This window comes from Mytilus galloprovincialis, chromosome 7, assembly GCF_965363235.1.
Source record: "Mytilus galloprovincialis chromosome 7, xbMytGall1.hap1.1, whole genome shotgun sequence".
In the NCBI taxonomy this organism is placed as follows: domain Eukaryota; kingdom Metazoa; phylum Mollusca; class Bivalvia; order Mytilida; family Mytilidae; genus Mytilus; species Mytilus galloprovincialis.
Window position 1 is genome coordinate 83,671,237 of NC_134844.1, and position 8,548 is coordinate 83,679,784.

General features: G+C 30.3%; 1 long non-coding RNA gene across 1 annotated transcript; it reads right to left on the bottom strand.

Moving 5' to 3' along the window:
- Positions 1-383: 383 nt before the first annotated feature.
- LOC143083848 (uncharacterized) lies at positions 384-8,544 on the bottom strand. Its single transcript, XR_012980900.1, has 4 exons — positions 8,390-8,544; positions 6,922-7,059; positions 5,399-5,621; positions 384-887 (listed from the first exon to the last, which is right to left on the bottom strand). It is a non-coding gene; the product is annotated as an uncharacterized LOC143083848 (long non-coding RNA).
- Positions 8,545-8,548: the final 4 nt, after the last annotated feature.

The following is an 8,548-nucleotide window of genomic DNA, read 5'->3' on the forward strand; positions in this document are numbered from 1 at the left end:
AGGCAGAACCGTTTTTTGTTAAATGGTTGTCGTTAGTTGATGTGGTTGATAAGTGCTTTTCGTTTTTCGTTTTTCATATAGATTATACAGTTTTTTTTCTTGTTTAAATGGTTTTAAACTATTAATTTTTGGAGCCTTTCATAGCTTGCTGTTCTTTGTGAGCCAAGGATTTGTTTTCAAATAAAGTCATCATAGATACCAGGACTAAATTTAGTATATACGCCAGACGCGCGTTTCGTCTACAAGGCAGTACCTTGACCTATAAACATGATAATGGTTTAAATTACAAATTGCGATTGGATTGAGAGTTGTCTCCTTGGCACTGATACCAAATCTTCTTATATATACCTTTTATAGATAAAAAAAAATAACAAACAAGCAAACAAGTTCATGATGTTATTGGTTCCTGAACAATTAAAAACTTTAATTTGCTATTACTGTATTTCATAAAGACACGTAGCGTAAACAAGTACCAACATTTTAGTTAACTTTCTTTAAATTTTGTTAGTATAAGAATAAAGAATAACAAATGTATGAATGCCAGCGATGCAACAATTATCCAGAATGCAAATGTTAAGCAATATGATAAGATAAACAGGCTGCAGATCCCTAAATGCGGAAATAAAAAGCAAATTTCAAATTTATGTGTAAAACAATTGTTTAAAACGATTTTGTATTTGGAAAGTTTACGTTAAAACGGACAAATGACATGTTAAACATTTTTTTTTAAACCACACAAATTTTCTTTAAAGTCAGAACTGTAAATAGTCTATTGAGAATCCGAATTTGTAGTATATGTAACTGTTATAACGGATGGAACGTTGTCACATTTTGCTTCTAATACCATCTCTTATATCTCATTCAACAATAAGGTATCGAACGAAATTCTGCAAAAGAAATACAAATGAGTAAATTAAAGCCGTAAGCATATTGGAATTTATACAATGTCAAATAGAGAGTAAGGAAAACATTTAACATTCGCTAAGCCATCGTATTGTTTTCACTCACATACAAGATGATGACTGCTGTACCAATATTTAACTATTTTATTTACTTTGTCTGTTTTGTTCACGCATCATTGTAAATATAATGGAGTTTGATGAGATTGTCATTAAAGTGAGAGGTTTAGCGCTATAAAACCAGGATTAATCCACCTTTTTCTAGTATTGTTTTCACTCACATAGCTAGTGATAATTTTGCTTTTGTAATTATTAGTATGTTAAACACTAAAAGAAAAACCAAACACTGTTGTAAAGAAACGTGACAACGGTTTACCAAAGGCGATAAGGATTTCAATTTACTTTAAGTCTATCATATTCTTATTCCATTACATTATTTTATCAACATTATATAAAGTAGAATACCGCTGTTCAAAAGTCATAAATCGATTGAAAGAAAACAAATCTTGGTTATAAACTAAAACAGAGGAAAATACATCAACTACAAGGTGAAATCAACGGAATAACAGAAATACTAAAGTATAACAAAATGGAACATACTAAGAAAAGAACTATTTGATAATAACTGCAATATTCCTGACCTAATACAGGACAAATAATCTTTATAATGGCTTTGAGATGTTATTCATTAGAAAAAAGAAACATTTGATGAACACAAAGAGTCAAAACCTCAACTGAACATATTTATACAGCCGAAGAAAGGGCGATTTCGACTGACATTGTTTTTTTTTGACTGCAGGTAATTTATACAGACATATCGTTTGGGCTACCGATATTTTAGACTGATATATTTGATAGGCTCGAGAACAATTTAGACATTTAGAGAAATTTGCATTTTTTACCCACTATACGCTGAGTGTGTGCCAGAGATGGGATAATTGTTGACATTTTGGATTACATGTAATGGTAATTTAATCGATTACAGCAAAAAAATGATGTATTCATCGATTACTTTTCGTAAAATAATTTGATGAAATATAACCTATTTCAAAGGAAATTATGTATGCAATTATCACTTTTTAGTACAGATAAAATAAATTATAGTAATAATACTTCAGAGAGTTTATCAACTGTGTTATCTCTATCTATTGTATCAAGCTGCATTTTGAGAAAACAGATCCCCTACCATATTGACTTTATATCTAACGTTTGAAACAAATGAATATATGTGCTTGTCAATATTTCAAGAGCTTTAATATTAAAATAATTAAAATAGATTTGAAATTAAAAAAATAAGAAATGTGTCTTCAGTTAGGTTCTCTACTACATTTTTAGTAGTAGGCTTATTTGTATAAAAATACATTAAATCATCATGTTCACGAATTTGGCTATACTTTCACCTTTCACGGATTTGGCTATACTTTTTGGAACTTTTGGATGATAGCTCTTCATCTTTTTTATCAGCTTTGGATTTTACATATTTTTGCCACGAGCATCACTGAAGAGACATGTATTGTCGACATGCGCATCTGGTGCAGAAAAATTGGTACCGTTAATGTTATAACTACCAATGGGTCGATGCCTCTGCTGGTGGACTGTTAGTCCCCAAGGGTATCACCAGTCCAGTAGCTAGTATTCAGTTACGGGCATGAAAATACGGATATTTTGTGTTATTAAATTTGCTGTTACAAAATATTATAAATTATTATAAATTAAGGAATGTATCTCCTTTATGCAAATCTCTGATTCCTTTCACGGATTTGGCTATACTTTTTCGAACTTTTGCATAATAGCTCTTCATTTTTTATGTTAGCTTTGGATTTTACATATTTTGGCCACGAGCATCACTGAAGAGACATGTATTGTCGAAATGCGCATCTGGTGCAGAAAAATTGGTACCACTAATATTATTTCAATAAGAGGTGGAATTAAAGCTTAGAATATTAAACTGTTGATTTCATAAAAATGTTATGATATACATGCATATGAAAATTAAGGAAATACAAAAAATCCTTTTCACAATAAACCAAATGCAATGAAATTCTTTTTAGAAATAGATACATGGATCCTTTTGACATTATGAATATATTTTGTATATAACTTGATTGATGAATCAAAAATATTTGAACTAATTTCCTATCTTTACTAATCAGATGATCTAAGTCTTCCAATACATACCAAACATACTTTGTATTCATTTCAATTACCGCATGTCTAATCAAGAAGAAGATTTATATTATTTAGCTCTAAGTTATAAATTGTGATTCATTGGCAGTTTTACAACTTGTATTTCGGATGGCTATTCAAACAAAAGGATTAAATCATGCATGTCATTATAAATATAAAATCATTAAAACAAAGCTGACCTTAATATTAATTATTCTATTTTTTTACATTTCTTCACACATAATAATTAATTACGCTAAAATATAACTTTTTTTTAGGGATAAAAACCAAACAGCTAATTTAAGTCAGTAAGAAAGCAAAATTATTGAGAAACAAATTTAGACATAAATTAAAAACCAATTGTTCAGAGAATTGAAGGTCTTTCCACCAATAAGGATCTATTTTGATATGAAAATATTAAAATTCAGTTGAAAATGTCAGTTCCTATGGCTTAATGATGTATAAATATGAATTTTGAGCAAAGTTCAAAATCTAGAACGTCAAATTTACTGATGACCTTGACCTATATTTCAAGGTCATAAACCAGGGACCCCAAATAAAAAGACCCTAGGTCTGTAATATGTATAGTTAATGAGTTATATCACTTTACGTTTAATTCTTAATATAGGAGGGGCAAAAACTCCCATTTTATGTCTACACACCCTTTTAATCAAAATATATAAGTTACGACATGTCGCAACTAACAATTTAGTAAAAATAATTTGTCGGTATCTTATAAGGTTAATGAAAATTAGTGAAAATAGGCCAAAATCAAAATTTAGAATATGACCTTGACCTTTGACCTTTACCTAATTTTCATTTTTTTGGACCAATGATCTCAAAACAAAAGACCCTAGGTCTCTATCACTTATGGTTTTCCAGTTTAAAATACATTTCAAAATTTCAAATACAAAAGGGGAACTAACTCTCATATGGAGTCTCTATACGGCTTCGGTCAAAATAAAACAGAACATCCTGAGGATGTAACAAGCAATTTGGTAAAATAAATTTGTCGTAATCTTTTATGGTTGCGAAGGAGTAGTGGCCACAAGAAAAACAGTGTTTGGGGAGATAACTCTTACAACGTAAAGTATTTGGTTACGCAGTGGTCAGTTTTAAAAGAGCATACGCTTTACGATATCATTTTCCAAATATCTAAGTGACATCTTTTGAAACATCAATACTACGCAAGAAAAGAATTAGGCGGAAGAATAAAAAAAAAATAATAATAATAATAATCAGAAGAAATCCAATAGGTCTTTCCACGGAAAGGTGGAAAGACCTAATAAGTGATTGTTACAATGCCATGCAATCGATCATTCATGTTGAAAGTCAAAATTTCAAGATTTTTTTAAATATTCCGCATCCTCAGTAAGAGATTTGATCTAGAACAAAACTGTCAACATATAACTTAAATAAATGCATTGAATATGTTCTTAATTTCTATTATGCAACGTTGACCAACATAATTGTGTTTTGTTAACTTTGTATTGTTGTTTGAATTTTGAAGCATGTAGTTGACAGTGATCAAAAAGTAATGTAATTACTTTCGATAGATAAAGTTATCGATTGTTATCGATCGATTACATACAAAAATCTGAGTAATCTATTATTAATCGATTACACAAAAATCCGTCAGGTAATTGATTGATAGTCGATTACAGTTGTCAGTTATCGTTGCCATCCCTGGTTTGTATATTAAAAAAGAAGATGTGATGTGATTGCCAATGAGACAACAGTCCGCAAGAGACCAAAATGACACTGACATAAACAACTATAGGTCACCGTACATCCTTCAAAAATAAACAAGGTTTATACTGCATAGTCAGCTATAAACCCCGATATGACAATGTAAAACAATTCAAACGAGAAAAACTAACCGCCTTATATAAATAAAAAAATGTGTCGAACTAAAATTAGGAACCTGTTATCCAATGGCTGCCATTCGTCGCTGTCTGATAAATTATTTTTTGGCGAACTATTAATTGATAATTAGGACATTGGTTACCTTTTAATTTGTATAAGTTAGCATAAGATGGATTTTGCCATTTGTGGATGCTTTGTGGTTTATAGCTCTTTAACGATTTTAAACATTGTATATCATTGGCTTTGGAAAACTCGGATTGAGCGCATTGGACGTATAGCATATATAACGTTTAGTTTTTTTTTATGAATTTATTCAATATTTTATCAGGCAATATATATAGGAATATGTGGTATGAGTGAAAATGAGACAACTCTTTATCCAAATAACAATTGATAAAAGTAAACCATGATAGGTCTACTAAAGTTTACTATTCTCTATTTTAAGATAAAGAAACCATCAAACCTACCGCCAATTTCTAGCATGTTATTCCCGTTAGTATCAAGTTTAGGCATGGATGCGAAGAACGCATGTCTCCATTGAACATAGCTGTAGTTCCCTCTAAGTCTGAATGTTTTGGAATAATGTGAGGCAAACTCATAAGCAGTAATGTGCCCGTCATTATTTAAATCAACCGATCTAAAGGCACGACCAATGGGATCTATCTTTGAAGTGTCTCTCTTTCGTATCATCTAAATTGAAATTTTGTATCATTTACTTTTTGATTGTTACAATAGCAAAAGTTAAGGAATATGTGAATAGAAAATAAATGACGTGATGGTTTAAGATCGGAAACTATTACATTTAAGGTGGTACCCAACACCTTCACTAAAATTAATTATGGTCTTTTAATTTTGATAACATTTTGTCATAATGTTTACTCGATTCCTTTGCAAAAAATATCAAAATATCAAAACACTTAAACAAATCACTTTCTCATACAGAATTGGTTGAATATATAGCAGTTTGACAAATACTAGTTTTGATCATTGCATTGAGAAGATTGATATTTCCTTAACTATACAATGTGATTAAAACGTTTACCTAAATTACAGAGTTATCCCCCTATAGTGTTAGGTACCCCGTAATAAGTAAAACAAAAAGATATATATTAATAACTAGCATATTGACTGATATGTTATGCTATACATCGATTATGCTTTTAAAAAAATCACCAAAAATTGAAAAACAAGATCAATAATTGAAAAAAAAACAATGCAGAAAAATCAACTTTTTGGGGGAAATTTCGTTGCATTTTTTTGACATTCAAATGTCAGCATCTTTCTACATACAAAATACATGCCAACACATTGTGAGCACTGAGCAATATCATATGGTTCTTGAATTCTCACCTCAAAAATTGTCCGTTTATAAATTTTGAAATAATTAAGGAATTAAGGTTTCAACTCCCTCAGGCAAAGTTGACTTTAGATGAATTTGGCTATCAATTAATTCACATTGCGATAAGACGTGTCACGGTACTTGTCTATCCCAAATTCATGTATTTGGTTTTGATGGTATATTTGTTATTCTCGTGGGATTTTGTCTGATGCTTGGTCCGTTTCTGTGTGTGTTACATTTCAGTGTTGTGTCGTTGTTCTCCTCTTATATTCAATGCGTTTCCCTCGGTTTTAGTTTGTTACCCCGATTTTGTTTTTTGTCAATGGATTTATTTGTTTTAAACAGCGGTATACTACTATTGCCTTTCTTTAGGTATTTTTGTTATATAGCTCTTCAACGGTTTCGGTACTTATACATCCTCGGATTTCAAATGTTTGGATTTGGGCGTTCCTAATGCATGTAAATCCAGTAAAGCGCTTCGGACGAAAGAAATTATTAAACGTTTTGTTTTCAATTTTTAAAATAAATTCATACATGATTTACCTCTCTTTATGCATCTAAAATACATAAAGATTATAAATCATTTTGCCAATTTTTGGGAAATTTAAAAATGCCTCTTATAACGTAATTTTCTAATTATATTCTACTTACCGATGTTGTTTTGGCAATTGCTTCATAAACGGCAGATCCATCCTTAAATTTGAATTTAAAAGGAAAAGCAAAACTTCCTGCCACAATGCAACTTAACATTATCAAGGTTTTCATCTTCCGATGGAAAATTAATCAATGCTGGAAAATTTAAAGAAAAACAAATATTTTTAAGCATAACAATCCTTGTACATTATTATCTTGTCTTTTGAAAAATTAGAATAAGAAATAAAAAAATAAGATGTGATGGGATTGCTAGTGAGGCAAAACACGTACGGCTTTAAAAAACCTATTGATCCTTTTAAACTCCATCGAAAACCTCTAAAATGAAATAGTTTACAAGTGTTTCTATCGAGTAGCCTCCATCTGATACACAAGTGACCTGCATGTTCAAATTAAACTTTTAGTAAAACAAAAGTCGTGATAGCTTGATCGAATGATTGCTAGGATGACATAGCATATTCATTGATTGATGATTAAGATCAGCGGCAAATTTCATATGCATATTCAGCACGAACATATATCATGATATATAAATACACTCTGCTTTGTACCAGAATAGTTGTGTTCAGTATTGGCATGAAGTAGCAAATTACAAGTTTTAAGACACAACTGGGCATCGAACTTATGACAATGCGATCAACGTCAAAGTAAACTAGTTATGTGAGAGAAAATGATATTTAAAGAATTTAACAAGACAAATTCAGTATACCTCGGTAATTATCGGCAAATTTCAAAAATTAATATTTCTTTTATTTCGAAATGATAACGTTTGTTTTAATAGACTTTTATTCTAGTGCTGCAGACTGAGTACTGCTATTATTAGAAATATTGTTCTGAACAATCAATATGTCTCGAACAATTATTGCCTGTATTCGGTCACAAAAGACATTTTATTTCTAATTTTCAATTCTGTTATTCCTTAACCTAAAAAGACCGAGCAGAGCTAGAATTGAGCATCTTCTCTCAACAACAACAAAAAAGATATTAAAATAATACAATTTATTACATTACAATTTAAAAGGGTTGTAGCTTTTATCACGTGACACTGTTGACGATGTTTTGTTGATTTGATACTTGGTGCCTATATAAATCATTACAGTGTTCATTATTGAAGTAATATTGTTTATTATTGGACTAATATTATTTTTTGAATTAACATTGTTGTTCATTTTTGAACAGCAATGCAAGTATGAAATAATTTCAATGTTGTTTGTAATCAATTTGTGCAGTTGTGCCATCAATTAATTCGTGTTTTTTCTTTCCGCAAAGTTCGTGTTAAGTTCATAAAAGAGGAACTAAAAATACAAAAGGAACAGTCAAACTCATAAATCTAAAATAAACTGACAACGCCATGGCTAACAATGAAAAAGACAAACAGACAAACAATAGTACACATGACACAATACAGAAAACAAAAGAATAAACATCTATTTGAAAGAAGTACATACTTTTATTATAAAAACCTTACCTTTCTCTTAGCAAACCGCTGATCAACTCTAATGCAGCAAATTGAATGTGCATTTCATCGAACGAGTACGTAAATAGTCTGTCAAGAACCAATCATATTCTTTGGTCAATTTCGCTTCAACTCCGGGAACAGTCGAATATCTACGATATATATATATTA